At 43.7% G+C, this 21042-nt stretch overlaps 1 long non-coding RNA gene across 1 annotated transcript in view; it reads right to left on the reverse strand.

Annotated features, from left to right (window-relative positions):
* Positions 1-589: 589 nt before the first annotated feature.
* The window catches only part of LOC149972001 (uncharacterized), a 167486-nt gene continuing 147033 nt past the window's right edge, over positions 590-21042 (reverse strand). The window contains exon 3 of the long non-coding RNA XR_016491731.1: positions 590-718. This is a non-coding gene — a long non-coding RNA (uncharacterized LOC149972001). The remainder of the gene's footprint in view (positions 719-21042) is intronic.

Raw genomic sequence — 21042 nt, forward strand, 5'->3', positions numbered from 1 at the left:
CACTTGGTACAGTGCAAATTCTAAACAGAGTAAGTTTGTGGCATTACAGTCAAATAAGACTGGAAATGTTTAGGTTTGCAGTATTTTTTAAATGTTTTAGTTTCGGCCATAGCAGACATATTTTATAAGCAAACGTGTTGTTAGTAGAGCTCCACTGTTTACCATCCAAGGACCCCTTTTCGCGCTTTAGTCAAGGTCTTCTCGAACAGTGTTGAGATTCAAGTGCTGTGTTGTGCACTGCGGAACACTACTTAGCCTTCTATTCCAGCCAACAAAATATAATAATTTGATGTCTTTGTAATCTGAAGAAAGGTAGATCAAATCAAATCAAATCAAATGTATTTATATAGCCCTTCGTACATCAGCTGATATCTCAAAGTGCTGTACAGAAACCCAGCCTAAAACCCCAAACAGCAAGCAATGCAGGTGTAGAAGCACGGTGGCTAGGAAAAACTCCCTAGAAAGGCCAAAACCTAGGAAGAAACCTAGAGAGGAACCAGGCTATGTGGGGTGGCCAGTCCTCTTCTGGCTGTGCCGGGTGGAGATTATAACAGAACATGGCCAAGATGTTCAAATGTTCATAAATGACCAGCATGGTCGAATAATAATAAGGCAGAACAGTTGAAACTGGAGCAGCAGCAGCACGGCCAGGTGGACTGGGGACAGCAAGGAGTCATCATGTCAGGTAGTCCTGGGGCATGGTCCTAGGGCTCAGGTCCTCCGAGAGAGAGAAAGAAAGAGAGAAGGAGAGAATTAGAGAACGCACACTTAGATTCACACAGGACACCGAATAGGACAGGAGAAGTACTCCAGATATAACAAACTGACCCTAGCCCCCGACACATAAACTACTGCAGCATAAATACTGGAGGCTGAGACAGGAGGGGTCAGGAGACACTGTGGCCCCATCCGAGGACACCCCCGGACAGGGCCAAACAGTAGCATTTACAATTGAATGTAAAATGTATCCTAAACATGAAATATTTCTGTCAAAATGCAATCTTGGTTACACAGGACTACCCCTTAAAGGCAATAATACATACCCAAACATCAATTATTATTTAATTTGGAAATATGACAAGCAATTAGACAAACTATTTTCAATGATGCATTGTCACTGACTAGACTTCATGTTTTACTGTAGAAATCTGTTGAAGGTTGTAACTAAGTCTACTATATTATTGTACTATTAGATTACAAATGATACAAGTGTAGACTATTACACTGCTGAGCCATATACACGGTGATGAATATGGACAGATCATGTTATCTGAGAGGAATTCACACATATCGGTTAGGGTCTTAATTAACCTTTCTGTTGATCAGTATGGAGTGCTTTATGGGTGTGCTTTGTTGTGAATAAAATGAAATAAGTGTTCTTCACATTTGCTTTTTAATCATCTCTGTGTGTCAAGCCTCTCCTGCACAACATCTGTCAAATACTCATTAAAGCTCAAGAGCTGAATAGATTGGTGTTTTGAACTGTTTTATTATGTAAGTTATTAAGGCTGTGAGTCAAGTGGTAATAATGTTTGTATGAGTAAGCCGCCGTGTTAGAAGACACCAGAACATCCAGACCCTTGTACATTTTTTAGTGGGCGTAGCTATGCTACAGATATGTGGGGTCCAAAATGATTGACACCCATGACAAACATGAGCAATAATGACTGTATAAAATGTATAATCTTAATTCTGAGCTGTATTGTATGCTCCAAAAAATGGGAAAGAGATTTTGTTAAAGAAGTAATACATGTTTTTCTCAAAGGTCGGGGTCAAAATTATTGACACCCCTAAAGACTCTTATGAAGTGTCAAAAGTTTAGTATTTGGTTGTATGTTCGTAGATCATACCGCCAAGACATGCTAACCTCCCCTGTTATTGGTAATGGCGAGAGGATAGCATGTCTTGGGGATATGATCTTTGACTCTCTGTAACTTTGTCATTCATCATTATCCACAATTCATTCCGGATTCTCCATAACTATGGTAGCATCCACATAAATGTAGAAGTGTTTAGAAACATTTTCTTATTTGCAATAAAAGTGACTCCAAATTTACACAATACAGTAGAAATTATTCATTTCTATTAGGCATAAAATAAACTCCAAATGCATCCAACCAGTTTGTAAAGTCACAACCAAATATTTCAAATAAAATCAAACTGTATTTGTCACATGTGCTGAATACAACAGGTGTAGACCGTACAGTGAAATGCTTACTTACATGCTCTTAACCAACAATGCAGTTAAGAAAAATACCCCAAAAATAAAGAAATAAAAGTAACAAATAATGAAAGCGCAGCAGTAAAATAACAATAGTGAGGCTATGTACAGGTTGTACTGGTACAGAGTCAATGTGCGGGGACACCGGTTAGTTGAGGTAATTGAAGTGATATGTACATGTAGGTAGAGTTATTAAAATGACTACGCATAGATAATAAACAGAGAGTAGCTGCAGCATAAAAGAGAGTAGTGCAAATAGTCTGGGTAGCCATTTGATTATATGTTCAGGAGTCTTATGGCTTGGGGGTAAAAGCTGTTTAGAAGTCTCTTGGACCTAGACTTGGCTTGCCGTGCAGTAGCAGAGAGTCGACGACTAGGTTGGCTGGAGTCTTTGACAATTTTTAGGGCCTTCCTCTGACACCGCATGGTATAGAGGTCCTGGATGGCATGGAGCATTTGCCCCAGTGATGTACTGGGCCATACGCACAACCCTCTGTAGTGCTTTACGGTCGGAGGCCGAGCAGTTGCAATACCAGGCAGTGATGCAAGCAGTCAGGATGATCTATATGGTGCAGCTGTAGAACCTTTTGAGGATCTGAGGACCCATGCAAAATCTTTTCAGTCTCCTGTCCATAGGTTTTGTTGTGTCCTCTTCACGACTGTCTTCGTATGCTTGGACCATAATAGTTTGTTGGTAATGTGGATACCAAGGAACTTGAAACTCACAACATGCTCCACTACAGCCCCGTCGATGAGAATGGGGGCGTGCTCCATCCTCCTTTTCATGTAGTCTCCTTGGTCTTGATCACGTTGAGGGAGAGGTCGTTGAGGGAGAGGTTGCTGTCCTGGCACTACACGGCCAGGTCTCTGACCTCCTCCCTACAGGCTGTCTTGTTGTTGATCAGGCCTACCACTGTTGTGTCATCGACAAACTTAATGATGGCGTTGGAGTCATGCCTGGCCATGCAGGCATGCGTGAACAGGGAGTACAGACTGAGACTGAGCACACACCCCTGAGGGGCCCACGTGTTGAGGATCAGCGTGGCGGATGTGTTGTTACCTACCCTTACCACCTGGGGGTGGCCCATCAGGAAGTTCGGGATCCAGTTGCATAGGGAAGTGTTTAGTCCCAGGGTCTTTAGCTTAGTGATGAGCTTTGATGGCACTATGGTGTTGAACGCTGAGTTGTAGTCAATGAATAGCATTCTCACGTAGGTGTTCCTTTTGTCCAGGTGTGAAAGGGCAGTGCGGTGTGCAATATAGATGACATCATATGTGGATCTGTTGGGGCGGTAGGCAAATTGGATTGGGTCTTGGATTTTCCGGGATGATGTTGCTGATGTGAGCCATGACCAGCCATTCGAAGCACTTCATGGCTACAGACGATAGTCATTTAGGCAGGTTGAAGCGGTATTTATTAGAGAGGGGTAAAGATAAAGATTTTGTTCGGGCGCCATGCCGAAAGGAAAAGAGTAGAATAGAGAGAGTACCACTACCAGACCCACACACATCAACAGGAGAGACTGCCTAGAGTGTAGCCTGTTTACCAGATAGCCAGTGGAGATAAAAGAGAATCCACACCCTATAAAACCCACATCACAGCACAGGGGTAACCCCACCAAGAACCTCATATAATAATAATAATAATAATAATAATAATAATGGCAGAGCAATTGAACAGCAACTTCATACAAGAAAGAACCCAGTCATCAACAGAGGATTTCCAGTAATCTGTATTATCTTCCAGTGGATGAGTGCAGAGGGTATAAATGTGGGGTGATGTTCATAGACACAACAAAGGCCTTAAAAATGTCCACAATCTTCTCGGCCACATGTCATTAGTACACCCCACCTCAATACAGTTCAAATAACAATACACAACTTGCAAGCAACCTCCCTTTTAACTAAAATGTCCACCCAAATACTTCTGGCAAGGCAATAATAGTCTAGCTCTAATGAACTTCAATGCGAAGTGCATCTGAAAAAATAGAAAGTCTGTTGCAGGGTAAAGCACTGACACAATAGAGGGAAGAAAAAGAGAGAAAGAGAATGAGAGAGATCTTCGCTGTGGTCTTCAGGCGTGCATGTGTACTGTCTGACTGTCCGATGGTTTATTGGATTGTATGTCAAAACTTCGCAACAATGTTGCTACTAATCCATGTGTTCCATAACCGGCGGGGTCCCAAATGAAAACAACCACGACCAAGAGCGGTCACACCGATTATTGAGTTAAATAGTTTATAATCTACACACGTTGAAAACAAACAAAACTTCTGCAGCATAGCACACACAATCAAACTGTCGCGCCACCCAAGAGCTCCTCCCTGAAAGAGCTGTCTTTATTTCCTCCTTCCTTACTGCTGATGCGCTCTTAAAGTGGCCGCGCACGGTGAAGGCTACGTGCAGGATGTGCTACCATATTTAGGCGAGTGCCGGTGTAGTATGATTTGATCTTAGTCCTGTATTGATGCTTTTCCTGTTTGATGGTTCGTCGGAGGGCAAAGCAGGATATCTTATAAGCTTCCAGGTTGAAAGCGGCAGCTCTACCCTTTAGCTCAGTGCTGATGTTGCCTGAAATCCATGGTTTGGGGTATGTCCGCACAGTCACTGTGGGGATGACGTCATCGATGCACTTATTGATGAAGCCAGTGACTGATGTGGTGTAGTCATCAATGCCATCGGAAAAATCCTGGAACATTTTCCAGTCTGTGCTAGCCAAACAGTCCTGTAGCTTAGCATCTGCTTCTGCTGACCACTTTTTTATTGACCGTGTCACCGGTAATTCCTGCTTTAGGTTTTGCTTGTCAGCAGGAATCAGGAGGATAGAATTATGGTCAGATTTGCCAAATGAAGGGCGAGGGAGAGCTTTGCACGCATCTCTGTGTGTGGAGTGAAGGTGGTCTAGAGTTTCTTTCCCTCTGGTTGCACATTTAACAGGCTGGTAGAAATGAGGTAAAACGGATTTAAGTTTCCCAGCATTAAAGTCACTGGCCACTAGGATTGCCGCCTCCTGGATGAGTGTTTTCCTGTTTGCTTATGGCAGTATACAGCTCATTGAGTGAGGTCTTCGTGCCAGCATTAGTTTGTGGTGGTAATTAGACAGCTACGAAGAATATAGAGGAAAACTCTCTTGGTAGATAGTGTGGTCTTTACCTCAGGTGAGCAAAACCTCAAGACTTCCTTAAATATTGTGCACCATCTGTTGTTTAAAAATATACATATACATTGTCTTACCAGAGGCTGCTGTATGTTATTCATGTCGTCGTTCAGCCACATAAGATATTACAGTTTTTAATTACCCATTGGTATGATATATGTGCTTGTAGTTCATCCACTTTATTATCCAGCAATTGTACGTTGGCCAATAGTACCGATGGCAAAGGCAGATTAGCCACTCGTAGCCGGATCCTTACAAGGCACCCCAATCTCCTTCCGCTATATCTCCGTCGTTTTCTCCTGCGAATGATGGGTAATAGGGTTTTTATTGGGTGTCTGGAGTAAATCCCTCTCGTCCGATTCATTAAAGAAAAATTATTCGTCCAGTTCAAGGTGAGTAATCACTGTTCTGATGTCCAGAAGCTCCTTTCAGTCATAAACTACAGCAGCAACATTATGTACAAAGTAAGTTAAAAACACTGTGGAAAAAAATTTACAAAATAGCACGATTGGTTAAGAGCATATGAAACGGCAGCCATCCCCTCCGGCGCCATCTTTTTGATTTATTTGATGCAGTCAATATTGCTCATCTTTATCAAGAGTGTCAATCGTTTCAGACCCCACTGTAGGTACAAAGACAAAACTTAACATCCTAGTCACTTGAAAAGGATTGAGCATCTATTCACTCCAGGATTTCAACAACAGCAAAAAATCTCAGGCCCACCCATTTGGGAGCCAAGCACACTCACTGGGGAGCCAGGCACAGCCAATCAGAAAATGTTTTTCCTCACAAAAGGGCTTTATTACAGAAATAAATACTCCTCAGTTTCATCAGCTGTCTGGGTGGCTGGTCTCAGACGATCCCGCAGGTGAAGAAGCCAGATGTGGAGGTCCTGGGCTGGCATGGTTACACGTGTTCTGCGAATGTGAGACCGGTTGGACATAATACTAAATTCTCTAAAAAGAATTATGCTTATGGTAGTGAAATGAACATTCAATTCTCTGGCAACAACTCTGGTGGAAATTCCTGCAGTCAGTATGTCAATTGCAAGCTCCCTAAAAACTTGAGACAGCTGTGTCATTGTGTTGTGTGACAAAACTGCACATTTTAGTGTGGCCTTTTTTTTGTCACCAGCACAAGTTGCACCAGTGTAATGATCATGCTGTTTAATCAGCTTCTTGATATGCCACACATGTCAGGTGGATGGGTTATTTTGGCTAAGGAGAAATGCTCACTAACAGAGATGTAAACCAAGTTGAGCACAACATTTGAAGAAATGTTTTTTTGTGCTTTTGTAACATTTTTGGGATCTTTTATTTCAGCTCATGAAACATGGGACCAACACTTCACATGTTGTGTTTATATTTTTGTGCAGTATATTTTGTACAATACAGATATACAGTACAGCAAATAGTACATACTCTGCCAACTATAATTTCCAATTGGTATATTTACTCATCAATGATATGGACAATATGATTATATTTTGTATTTCTATTCAATGACGTATTATTTCTGGAGGAATCTCTTCATCAGAAAACAAGGGTTTCTAGTACTTGTAGTGTCCTATCCATTGCACCTGCTTTGGTTCTAAATCAGCCCTAAAAAAGTGCAAATGATGGTGCACAGCTTTTACTAACCAACTCATTTAGTATTTATGTAGGACAATTACCTATTAACGACATACATGCGTCTTTGTCATGGCCATTAGACACCTTGGCAGGATAAGGACCAATAGCTGTGCCGCAAACACAGAGAACTAGAACTTAATACTGGTTTTCTGTGATATATGCCCACATTTGAGAGGAGCAAAATGCTCTCAATGAATGATGCAACCTAAAATCATAAGAGCATTTAGAAAGTAAATGTGTGACTCTCACTCTCAATAAAAATCTTGATGCTTTGTTTACGTAAATGCAGATGCTTTATATATCGTATACACTGATTGTACAAAATATTAGGAACACCTGCTCTTTCCATGACATAGGCAGACCAGGTGACTCCAGGTGAAAGCTATGCTCCCTTATTGATTTGACTTCAATCAGTGTAGATGAAGGGGAGGAGACGGGTTATAGAAGGCTCTTTAAGCCTTGAGACAATTGAGATCATGGATTGTGTACGTGTGCTATTCATAGGGGTGAATGGGCAAGACAAAATATTTAAGTGCACATGGTATGGTAGTAGGTACCAGGCGCATCGGTTTGAGTATGTCAAGAACTGCACACTGCTGGGTTTTTCAAGCTCAACAGTTTCCAACGTGTATCAAGAATGGTCCACCCACGCAAAGGACCTCCAGCAAACTTGACACAACTGTGGGAAGCATTGGAGTCAACACGGGCCAGCACCTCTGTGGAACGCTTTTGACCCCTTGTCGAGTCCATGCCCTGATGAGTGTAGGCTTTGAGGGCAAAAGGGGAGTCAATACTGGGAAGGTGTTCCTCATGTTTTGTCGACAAAAATGGCGTGTTGTTGATCATTATTATATAAAAGGTATAGTGTGTATCTTGAGTATCTTATAAAGGGGATATAACAATTCAATTCCTGAATATCAACTTACCCTACAATGTAACTACAATGTTAAAAAATAATTTTCAAGTTGCCTGCCTACACAGTACAATTAACCTTCTATTACTGAATTTCCACATATTTCCACATATTTCCACATATTTCCCACTAACACTCCATTGATTTCTAATTTGAATGTTGTCAGTGCATGAACATTGCATAACCTTCTTCCTTTTGAGACAGAGGAAGAACATTTTACTTGAGGCACATATCAAGGATTTACAAATAGCAGTATATTTATCCAAATTGAAATGCAAGAGCAACTGAATTACTGTTACCTTGAAGCTTATTTGGCACTCATAAAGGGTCCCTCTACATTGTCCAACCTTGGTGAGCCTTCTTTTTATTCTCAAATGTTTGCACTTAATTACTTAGTTATCACTGCTTATTCATTCGGGTTGCATGTATTTTTTCATTGATTTCAACAGCCATGGCCTTTTCGTGGATCAAGGCTTCTACAGAGGAATATGTCTACAGTGTGTCTGTGTTAGGATTCATAGTGGTTGTTATGTATGCAATATTTATCCAGAAAGAAGGAACTTGCAAACAAAGAATTAGTTAAAAGAATAAATAGCATATTTAGCAACCAATGTCCACATATTTATTCATATCTACTTATTCACCTTGAATTTGTGACTTTCTAAATTGAACATGTTGTTAGGTGTCCACTCTCTAAAACAAATATTTAAAATACTTTTACTGGCCTTCTAGGCAGAGTTGCAAAGAAAAAGCCATATCTCAGACTGACCAATAAGAAGGTACGATTAAGATGGGCAAAATAACACAGACACGGGACAGAGGAACTCTGCCTCGAATGCCAGCATCCCGGAGTCGCCTCTTCACTGTTGACGTTGAGACTGGTGTTTTGCGGCTACTATTTAATGAAGCTGCCAGTTGAGGACTTGTGAGGCATAACCAACAACTCCAATACCAGAAGTAAGTGTGAGTGATGTTGTTGCACGTGTGTGTGTCTGACTCTCCTACCTTGGCCTGCTGTAACTATGTATGTGAGTGAGTGAGATGTTAGTAAAATTCCTGAACAAAGTGTCTTCATCATTTTAGATTGCAGCCGGAAGCAACAAGAAGCGCTGTGATGTGTGTGGACCCAAGAAGGACAGAAGACAGTACACATGCATCAAGCGCAAGAAATACATTTACAGCACACACACAGTAAAATTCTGTCCCTCATGTGGTGTGTAGACCGGTCTTAATTTGTGCTCAATGTCAGCTCATTTATCATTGAAAACCTTGATTCATTTATATTTGTTCATGATGAACATGATTTATTCCACCCATGTCTTGATCATATATATATATTTGTTTTTACTTATAGCGCTTTTATTGATAAATGTTGCTGCCTCCAGCTCTGCCTTGGGGCGGCGATATTCCCCAGCCTGTGCCCAGGGTCCCTTGCCATCAAGTATCTCATCCCAACGATTGACAGCTGCCTCTGATTGAGAACCATACTAGGCCGAACACAGAAATCCCAAATTATAGAAAAACGAACATAGACAACCCACCCAACTCACACCCTGATCATACTAAAACAAAGGTCAGAACGTGACTGTATGCTGTCTACATTGCTTTTAATTGATATAAGTCAACATCTACCGTAATTTCTGGACTATTAAGCGCACCTGAATATAAGCTGCACCCACTGAATATTTAAAAAATATGTATTTTGTACATAAATAAGCCGCACATGTCTATAAGCCGCAGGTGCCTACCGGTACATTGAAACAAATTAACTTTACACAGCCTTTAAACGAAACACGGCTCGTAACAAAAATAAATAGGCTTTAACGAAACACGACTTGTAACAAAAATAAAAAAAATTGCAGTAGCCTACCAAGAAAGTCATTGGTCAATATCTTCCTCCTCCTGTGGACTGAAACCACTGAAATCATCTCATTCGGTGTCGGAGTTGAATAGCCTCAGAATTGCTTCATTCGATGTTGGATCGTTTTTCATTGTCGCTCTCATCACTTTCATCCGGAGGCAAATTCACTGCTGAGCTCATGCTGCCCTCTTCAACACGCAGCAGTCCAGCCTTTCGAAAGCCGTCAATGCTCCACACTGTCAGGACCCACTGGCAGACTTGACCATAAGTTGCTCTTCGCATGCGGCCCGATTTCTCCCCACTTGTCATCCAAGCCTCCCACTGAACATGGAGCGCCACCTTGATGGGAAGTTTGAGCACGCTCGATTTACGTCACATTATATGACGGTGCTCAGTTTTTTGGCGGCATGACTCTTGTGAAAACGGGAAACATCCTTAAATTTGCCGCGTCATTGTAGAAGTCGCGAGGTTCAAAGCGTGGGAAAAAAGTAGCGGCTTATAGTCCGGAAATTACGGTAAGTATTTTTACGTAAATGTTTATGGCATGTGCCCTGAGTGCTCGGTCGGTAATTCAGCCATGATCACTACAAGTTTAGATAGCTGGCTAAAGGACCCACAACATTATTGGGTTTTTAAAGCAATACAGCCCAGTGGCCCTGACCTCCAGAGGGCCCCCACTTGATTTTGTAAGTCACTCTCACTCAGATACCATATCAACATGGGATTCATCATGACAAAATGTGTATAATTGCAGGAAATTAGCTGTAAACCTGCAAACAAGTTATGTAAAGCAAACATTTGACCTGCTTGTGTTACTAAAAAACTTTGTCTACTAACAGATCTCTCTGTACGTAATCAATTATAGTTTTTAATCCTGGTGCTGAGTTAATGAGAGTTAATGTTTACTGGCTAATTGTATAGCTAATGTCTTTGAACACTGGTCACTTTAATAGTGTTGACATACTGTTTTCCACACTTCATACAGTATTCTGGTCAAGGCTCATCCTATATAACTACTTATCTACTGCTGTACACGCCTTTTTTATTCATATACTGTCCATAATGTTGATACAAGGCAAATCATATACATATACTGTATATTTATTCTGGACTCTGATATTGCTTTTTGGGATTTGTGTGCCAGTGTTACTGCACTGTTGGAGCTAGAAACATAAGCATTTCGCTGCACCTGGGATAACATCTGCAAACGGAAGAAATAACATTTTGTGCGGAACCAAACTAATTTTATTTTATTTGACAGTAGGCTGAGTTTGTCGATCAACTGATGTAAATGAAGCTACAGCAAACTATATGGTAACGGCTGGGGAAGTTTTAGCATGTTTTTGGCAAATTGGCTTTGTTTACTCTGCGGATACATTGATTATTCACAACAGTCAGATGAATCATTTAGCAGCGCAGCAATGCCATTTGACACATGATTTATCAATGACATTATTATCATCACTCGCTCCTTTAAAGTATATATTTTTTTACCATTGATTCCCAGTGCATTCACAGAAATCAGAACGCTATCACAGACGCCACTCTGTCGGGGCCGAGATGTACCTTGAGAAGGTAGGGGATGGTTGAGGATGGGGGGGAAGGAGAGACTAATTGGCTGAATGACAGGTACAGAGACCAAAGGAACAGGTCACTCCAGAACTCTAGTACCCTAGTGACAGCCACAACCAGCCAAACGGTGCATTCCAAATGGCATGAAGTGCTCAAATTTTGACCAGAGCCCCATGGGCCTTGGTCAAAATGAATGCAATAATGAATAAGGGTGCCATTTGAGCCGCACCTCTAAGCTAGGGTAATAATATACTCCAGCCTTGAACGGAGATGCACAGCCATATGTCTTTCTGTCACAATACGCTTGAGCGCCTCGTAGACAGATCATGCAAATATTTAACCTAGACCTGACCTTCCACATCCACATGCATATCTACCGCAGAGTCAGGGAGGATGCTCACAAATAAGGAGTGGACTCGATTATGGATGAGTTTCTATTTTATTTGCATTGTAACTACCCATTCTGAAATCACTCCACTGTTGCTCTAGTTGTTTCTTCTTTTGCTCGAATTCTCTCACAAACACATATACGACTACACACAACACACGCACATATAGGATGCTATCTGGAATCAATCTACTGCTCTTTACGAATGCCTTTGAATAGAATATTAAAAGGCCTCCTAGACCTACAGTAGTGGCTAATGGGGAGTGCCCTAGCTAGCGACAACATAAAAATTGGCCCTTTTAAAAAGCTGGCTATTTACCCCTCCCCCCCCCAAAAAAATGCATCCAGCTACCCTGATGAGAGTAGATAAAAATCAATCATGCTGTTTTAATTTTTCCAAACCAGATTGTTTTTTCATCCCATCATCCTAATGGCAGTGGCGCCACAGCTGTGTGAAATATTCCCCTGCCACATGTCCACATCCACGGGCCTGCTTCAAACAGGTAGCCCAGATCTGCAACAAGTGTCATCCTGCAAAGGTCACGTTATTGTAGGAGTCACCGGGATGCCTAGCTACTTCCAACACATCCAACAACATGAATTAACTTGGCCCACTTCTCACTTGTTGCCAAACGTGGCTCTCAAATTGGTTTATTTTCGATATAGTAGCCAGCCAGGCTATGTCCCAAATGATACCCTATTTCCTATGAGCCCTGGTCAAAAGTAGCACACTATATACAGAATAAGGTGCCATTAGGGATACTACCCCAGTGTTGCGCAGTTCGGCAAATTCCGAGCTTCCAAGTCTGCAAGCCGTGGCTATGAAGTCCCTGCTTTTTGGGGAAGGGGGATTCAGTCTGGGTCTCAACTTACTGTTGAGAGTTAGAATAGTAGAATACACGAGATGCAATTTTGAAATTTGGTTGGGCATCAGCAGTTTTACTCTTGTTATGTCAGTCAAAGTTACTCAAAATATTTTTTATTGGTAGTAGTGATGCTCGGGTCTGCTGTTTGTTGACTCGCACTGCCCGAAATTGCTAGTAACCCATTCACAACCTCCCAACTATATGTGATCATGTGAAAATCTGAGGCCTGACCCTAACCTGCATATATAGAAATGTGCTGTACAGTCAGATGGCAAAACAAGTTTTTGACAGACCTTTTTTAGATAAGCCTATGTTTCTGCTTAAAATTTCAGACATTTTGTTAGGATATTTGTTTGTCAACTTGTCCATAATTAGATGCATGCACATTCTCTTCTGTCATTACTTGACAGCAATTCCCAAACGTGACTCACATTTTTAAACAGTCCATTTATATTTTTCAATGGGGCAATACATTTGGGTGAGGTTTTTTCTCGCCTGAGTAGCCTCTTTACACTGCCAAAAATAAAATTAAACCATCTAATGTTCAGCGACATAATTACACAATGTCAAATACAGGTAGCCTAGTCAAATAATTAACATCCAATCACATTAACCTGTAACGTGCGTTGTTTGAAGGAGACGAAGGTGCAGCGTAATTTGTGGTCATCATATCTATTTAAATGAGAACCAGCAACAAAATAACAAAGTGAAAACAAAATGAACGTACCGTTCTGTAGGCTACAAGAGCTGTACAAAAACAACATCCCACAAAACTAAGGTGGCAAAAAAGGCTGTCTAAGTATGATTCCCAATCAGATACAACGATAGGCAGCAGTCCCTGATTGAGAACCATACCCGGCCAAAACATAGAAATAAAGAACATAGAACAACTCCCACCCGAGTCGCAACCTGACCAACCAAACATAGAGAATAAAAAGATCTCTATGGTCAGGGCGTGACAGTACACCCCCCCCCCCCCCCCAAAGGTGCGGACTCCGGCCGCGAACCTGACACTATAGGGGAGTGTCTGGGTGGGCATCTATCCTGGTGGCGGCTCCGGTGTGGTACGCAGACACCGCTCCACCTCTGGCTCCCCCAACTTTGGTGGCACCTCTGGTGCGGGGACCCTCTCCGCAGGCCCCGGACTGGGGACCCTTGTTGCAGGCCCCTGATTGGGGACCATCGCTGGAGGCCCCGGACTGGAGACCGTCGCTGGAGGCTCCGGACTGGAGACCATCGCTGGAGGCTCCGGACTGGAGACTGTCGCTGGAGGCTCCGGACTGGAGATTGCCGCTGGAGGCTCCGGACTGGAGACCGTGGCTGCACGCTCCGGACTGACCCATGGAGCAGGCACAGAATGAACCGGGCTGTGGGGGAGCACTGGAGATCTGGTACTTATCCTTGGCACCACTCTTCCAGGCTGAATGCCCACTTTAGCCCGGCACCTCCAGAGAGCAGGCACAGGTCGAACCGGACTGTGGGGAGCAATGGAGATCTGGTGCTTAGAACTTGCACCGCTCCTCATGGCTGAATGCCCACTTTAGCCCGGCACATGCGGAGCGCAGGCACAGGACACAATGAGCTGTTACAGCGCACCGGAGACACAGTGCGCAGAGCCGGCGCAGGATACCCTGGGCTGAAACAGCGCAGCAGAGACCAAGAGCGCTGAGCTGGCACAATTTGCCCTGGCTGGATGACCACTCTAGCGTGGCACTTGCGGAGAGCTGGCTCCGAGCGCACCAGGCTGTGCACGCGCACTGGAGACACTGTGCGCTTTACCACATAACACAGTGCCTGACCAGTACCACAGTCCTTGCTGTGAGCACGGGGAGTTAGCTCCACCAACCCCCCCTGTGTCACCCCCCCAAAAAAATGTTTTTTGGAGTGGCTTCCCGGTCTTCCTTGCCAGCCGTGACCCTGTGTAACGCTGGTCCCCTTTTCTCTCTGCTTCCGCCTTCCTTGCTGCCTCTGCTGCTTCCACGGCTGGCTCTCGTGTCCTCGCATCACCTCATCCCAGGTCCATGATGTCCTCCACTCTGTCTGCCCCTCCTGGCCACGCTGCTTGGTCCGCTTGTGGTGGGATCTTCTGTAACGTGCGTTGTTTGAAGGAGACCAAGGCGTAATTTGTGGTCATCATATTTATTTAAATGACAACCATCAACAAAATAACAAAGTGAAACCAAAACGAACGTACCGTTCCGTAGGCTACAAGAGCTGTACAAAAACAACATCCCACAAAACTAAAGTGGCAAACAGGCTGCCTAAGTATGATTCCCAATCAGAGATAACGATAGACATCTGTCCCTGATTGAGAACCATACCCGGCCAAAACATAGAAATAAAGAACATAGAGTTTCCCACCCGAGTCACACCCTGACCAACCAAACATAGAGAATTAAAATATCTCTACAGTGACATAAATGTTACTCTCTTGCTAGAATTCCACTAACTGTCCAGACGCAGATGCTGCTTTGCTCGAAAATTGATAAATGGTACAATTTAAGGAAAGGCCAATGCTACCACCAGCAGTGCTTCACCTGCACCTGTCGATGACACAAGTTGTTTTTCCAGGAGCACATCCAATGCTAGTGTCAGTAATTCTACATTTGTTGCTAGCACAGCTAGCATGGACACTGACAGTTGTGAATCTGATGCAGCCAAATAGCTACTGCCACCTTACCCGGGAAAGCACCGAACAACAAGGGACCTTGGACCATCGAAAGGCCCAATATGAGGAGAACTACATTGATTTGGGGTTCACTTATATTGGGAGTAGTGCCTTCCTCAGCCACAGTGTCTTATCAGCCACAGTGTGTTATATGTGCAAAAGTACTTTCTCACAATTCAATGAAACCTTCACTCTTGCGCAGACATTTAGAAACAAAACATGCCAATTAAAAAAATAAGCCACAGGGGGTTTTTTTAGCGAGAAATTAAAATGACTTTCGAGTACTACGACCTGTAAAAAAGAAACACATACCATTAAGAAGAATGGGCTAGAAGTGCCTTATATGGTGAGCTACCAAGTGGCTAGGATAGGCAAGTCCCATAATATTGTGGAGGACTTAATTCTACCTGCTGCTGCTGATATGGCTGGGACCGTGCTGGGGGAAAATGCCAAATAAACTATACAGACAAATCCTCCATCACTTTCACGACACATCAGTGACATGGCAGGAGATGTTTTGAAACAATTACTGCTTTGCATACAAGCCAGTGAATACTATGGTTTACAGCTGGATGAGTCAACAGACATGGTGGGTCTGGCACAGCTCCTGGTATATGTCTATTACGTTTGTGGGGGGTCAATTAAGGAAGGCATCCTTTTCTGCAAACCAGGACAACAGGAGAGGATATTTGTAAAGTACTGGACAGCTTTGTGACATCAAATGGACTTTGGTGGTCAAGACGTGTTGATATTTGTACTGATGGCGCAAAAGCCATGACAGGGAGACATAGTGGAGTGGTAATGTGCATGCAAGCAGTTGCTCCCAACGCCACTTGGGCACCCTGCAGCACCCACCAAGCGGCTCTTGCTGCCAAGGGAATGTCTTGTCTGACGTAAACCCAACACCTCTCATCACCCTGAACATCTTCTCCACAGTGAAGCATGGTGGTGGAAGCATCATGGAAACTGGTCAGAATTGAAGGAATGATGGATGGTGCTAAATACAGGGAAATTCTTGAGGGAAACCTGTTTCAGTCTTCCAGAGATTTGAGACTGGGACGGAGGTTCAACTTCCAGCAGGACAATGAACCTAAGCATACTGATAAAGCAACACTTGAGTGGTTTAAGGGGAAACATTTAAATGTCTTGGAATGGCCTAGTCAAAGCCCAGACCTCAATCCAATTGAGAATCTGTGGTATGACTTAAAGATTGCTGTACACCAGCGGAACCCATCCAACTTGATGGAGCTGGAGAAGTTTTGCCTTGAAGAATGGGCAAAAATCCCAGTGGCTAGATGTGCCAAGCTTACAGAGACCTACCCCAAGAGACTTGCAGCTGTAATTGCTGCAAAAGGTGGCTCTACAAGTATTGCCTTTGGGGGGATGAATAGTTATGCATGATCAAGTTTTTTTGTTTAATTTCATGTTTGTTTCACAATAAAAAATAATTGTAATTTCAAATTGACTTCCGGCGCCGACAGAGATGGCCGCCTCGCTTCGCGTTCCTAGGAAACTATGCAGTTTTTTGTTTTTTTACGTGTTATTTCTTACATTAGTACCCCAGGTCATCTTAGGTTTCATTACATACAGTCGAGAAGAACTACTGAATATAAGATCAGCGTCAACTCACCATCAGTACGACCAAGAATATGTTTTTCGCGACTCCGAAAAAGAGGGAAACGAGGCGGTCTTCTGGTCAGACTCCGGAGACGGGCACACCGTGCACCATTCCCTAGCATTCTTCTTGCCAATGTCCAGTCTCTTGACAACAAGGTTGATGAAATCCGAGCAAGGGTAGCATTCCAGAGGGACATCAGAGACTGTAACGTTCTTTGCTTCACGGAAACGTGGCTTACTGGAGAGACGCTATCCGAGGCGGTGCAGCCAACAGGTTTCTGCACGCATCGCGCAGACAGAAACAAACATCTTTCTGGTAAGAAGAGGGGCGGGGGCGTATGCCTTATGACTAACGTGACATGGTGTGATGAAAGAAACATACAGGAACTCAAATCCTTCTGTTCACCTGATTTAGAATTCCTCACAATCAAATGTAGACCGCATTATCTACCAAGAGAATTCTCTTCGATTATAATCACAGCCGTATATATCCCCCCCCAAGCAGACACATCGTTGGCTCTGAATGAACTTTATTTGACTATTTGCAAACTGCAAACCATTTATCCGGAGGCTGCATTCATTGTAGCTGGGGATTTTAACAAGGCTAATCTGAAAACAAGACTCCCTAAATTTTATCAGCATATCGATTGCGCAACCAGGGGTGGAAAGACCTTGGATCATTGTTACTCTAACTTCTGCAACGCATATAAGGCCCTGCCCCGCCCCCCTTTCGGAAAAGCTGACCACGACTCCATTTTGTTGATCCCTGCCTACAGACAGAAACTAAAACAAGAGGCTCCCACGCTGAGGTCTGTCCAACGCTGGTCCGACCAAGCTGACTCCACACTCCAAGACTGCTTCCATCACGTGGACTGGGACATGTTTCGTATTGCGTCAGACAACAACATTGACGAATACGCTGATTCGGTGTGCGAGTTCATTAGAACGTGCGTTGAAGATGTCGTTCCCATAGCAACGATTAAAACATTCCCTAACCAGAAACCGTGGATTGATGGCAGCATTCGCGTGAAACTGAAAGCGCGAACCACTGCTTTTAATCAGGGCAAGGTGTCTGGTAACATGACCGCATACAAACAGTGCAGCTATTCCCTCCGCAAGGCTATCAAACAAGCTAAGCGTCAGTACAGAGACAAAGTAGAATCTCAATTCAACGGCTCAGACACAAGAGGCATGTGGCAGGGTCTACAGTCAATCACGGACTACAGGAAGAAATCCAGCCCAGTCACGGACCAGGATGTCCTGCTCCCAGGCAGACTAAATAACTTTTTTGCCCGCTTTGAGGACAATACAGTGCCACTGACACGGCCTGCAACGAAAACTTGCGGTCTCTCCTTCACTGCAGCCGAGGTGAGTAAGACATTTAAACGTGTTAACCCTCGCAAGGCTGCAGGCCCAGACGGCATCCCCAGCCGCGCCCTCAGAGCATGCGCAGACCAGCTGGCCGGTGTGTTTACGGACATATTCAATCAATCCCTATACCAGTCTGCTGTTCCCACGTGCTTCAAGAGGGCCACCATTGTTCCTGTTCCCAAGAAAGCTAAGGTAACTGAGCTAAACGACTACCGCCCCGTAGCACTCACTTCCGTCATCATGAAGTGCTTTGAGAGACTAGTCAAGGACCATATCACCTCCACCCTACCTGACACCCTAGACCCACTCCAATTTGCTTACCGCCCAAATAGGTCCAAAGACGATGCAATCTCAACCACACTGCCCTAACCCATCTGGACAAGAGGAATACCTATGTGAGAATGCTGTTCATTGACTACAGCTCGGCATTCAACACCATAGTACCCTCCAAGCTCGTCATCAAGCTCGAGACCCTGGGTCTCGACCCCGCCCTGTGCAACTGGGTACTGGACTTCCTGACGGGCCGCCCCCAGGTGGTGAGGGTAGGCAACAACATCTCCTCCCCGCTGATCCTCAACACTGGGGCCCCACAAGGGTGCGTTCTGAGCCCTCTCCTGTACTCCTGTTCACCCACGACTGCGTGGCCACGCACGCCTCCAACTCAATCATCAAGTTTGCGGACGACACAACAGTGGTAGGCTTGATTACCAACAACGACGAGACGGCCTACAGGGAGGAGGTGAGGGCCCTCGGAGTGTGCTGTCAGGAAAATAACCTCACACTCAACGTCAACAAAACTAAGGAGATGATTGTGGACTTCAGGAAACAGCAGAGGGAACACCCCCCTATCCACATCGATGGAACAGTAGTGGAGAGGGTAGCAAGTTTTAAGTTCCTCGGCATACACATCACAGACAAACTGAATTGGTCCACTCACACAGACAGCATTGTGAAGAAGGCGCAGCAGCGCCTCTTCAACCTCAGGAGGCTGAAGAAATTCGGCTTGTCACCAAAAGCACTCACAAACTTCTACAGATGCACAATCGAGAGCATCCTGGCGGGCTGTATCACCGCCTGGTACGGCAACTGCTCCGCCCTCAACCGTAAGGCTCTCCAGAGGGTAGTGAGGTCTGCACAACGCATCACCGGGGGCAAACTACCTGCCCTCCAGGACACCTACACCACCCGATGTCACAGGAAGGCCATAAAGATCATCAAGGACATCAACCACTGCCTGTTCACCCCGCTAGCGTCCAGAAGGCGAGGTCAGTACAGGTGCATCAAAGCTGGGACCGAGAGACTGAAAAACAGCTTCTATCTCAAGGCCATCAGACTGTTAAACAGCCACCACTAACATTGAGTGGCTGCTGCCAACACACTGACACTGACTCAACTCCAGCCACTTTAATCATGGGAATTGATGGGAAATGATGTAAATATATCACTAGCCACTTTAAACAATGCTACCTTATATAATGTTACTTACCCTACATTATTCATCTCATATGCATACGTATATACTGTACTGTATATCATCGACTGTATCCTTATGTAATACATGTATCACTATCCACTTTAACTATGCCACTTTGTTTACATACTCATCTCATATGTATATACTGTACTCGATACCATCTACTGTATCTTGCCTATGCTGCTCTGTACCATCACTCATTCATATATCCTTATGTACATATTCTTTATCCCCTCACACTGTGTACAAGACAGTAGTTTTGGAATTGTTAGTTAGATTACTTGTTGGTTATTACTGCATTGTCGGAACTAGAAGCACAAGCATTTCGCTACACTCGCATTAACATCTGCTAACCATGTGTATGTGACAAATAAAATTTGATTTGATTTGAAATTTTAAGGTAACAAAATAGAAAAAATGCCAAGGGGGTGAATACTTTTGCAAGCCACTGTACACTGATGCCCTTTGCAACCACGTACTTATGTGAGAGGGGATTCTCGGCCCTCACTAGCATGAAAACTAAATACAGGCACAGACTGTGTATGGGAAATGATTTAAGACTGAGATTTTCTCCAATACAACCCAACATTTCAGAATTATGTGTGTCCTTTCAATCACACCCAAATAAGGTATCATATATAAGATGGCTAACTAAAGAGCGAAATGATTGATTATTATTATTTGTGTTCTGGTTCTATAAGAGCTCTTTGTCACTTCCCACAAGCCGGGTTGTGACAAACTCACACTCATTCTTATGTTTAATAAATGTATCGGATAGTGTGTGTGCTGCAGGCTTACAATGTTGGCAAAAAACTAAATTTGAGAGTGACCCTGACCCTGGTGTTAGAGGGGTTGTGAAGCTGGAGGTTGAATGTTTGAAGGGGTATGGGACTTGGACAAGTTTGGGAACCACTGTCCTAGAAGACTAAATAACCCCTTGCTCACCAGAATGTCAACCAGAATACTTCAATCTAGTTGACATCAGCAAAGTTTGTTTTTCTCTCTCCTCTTTCATCTCTGCTTCTCTCAGGCAGGCTAAGCAAAAATGTTTAGGGACCAGGGAGGAAATGCAATAACTCAACAACAAAAAAAAAGGGAAAGATTTTCCATGCAAAATGTACAAATGACAAAAGTTTGACAGGTTTTAAGGAAATGAAAAGCTGTTAATGCGACCCAACATGTTTTTGATAAGATTTCCGTTCAACTTGGATGCATATTTTTGGTTGAAAAACGATTTTTATTATGCTTATAAATATAGCACCGCCACCTTTACACGCATTCATTCTCTCAAGTCTCTCAAGTT

This window comes from Oncorhynchus mykiss, chromosome 25, assembly GCF_057628025.1.
Source record: "Oncorhynchus mykiss isolate SJ-2025 chromosome 25, ASM5762802v1, whole genome shotgun sequence".
In the NCBI taxonomy this organism is placed as follows: domain Eukaryota; kingdom Metazoa; phylum Chordata; class Actinopteri; order Salmoniformes; family Salmonidae; genus Oncorhynchus; species Oncorhynchus mykiss.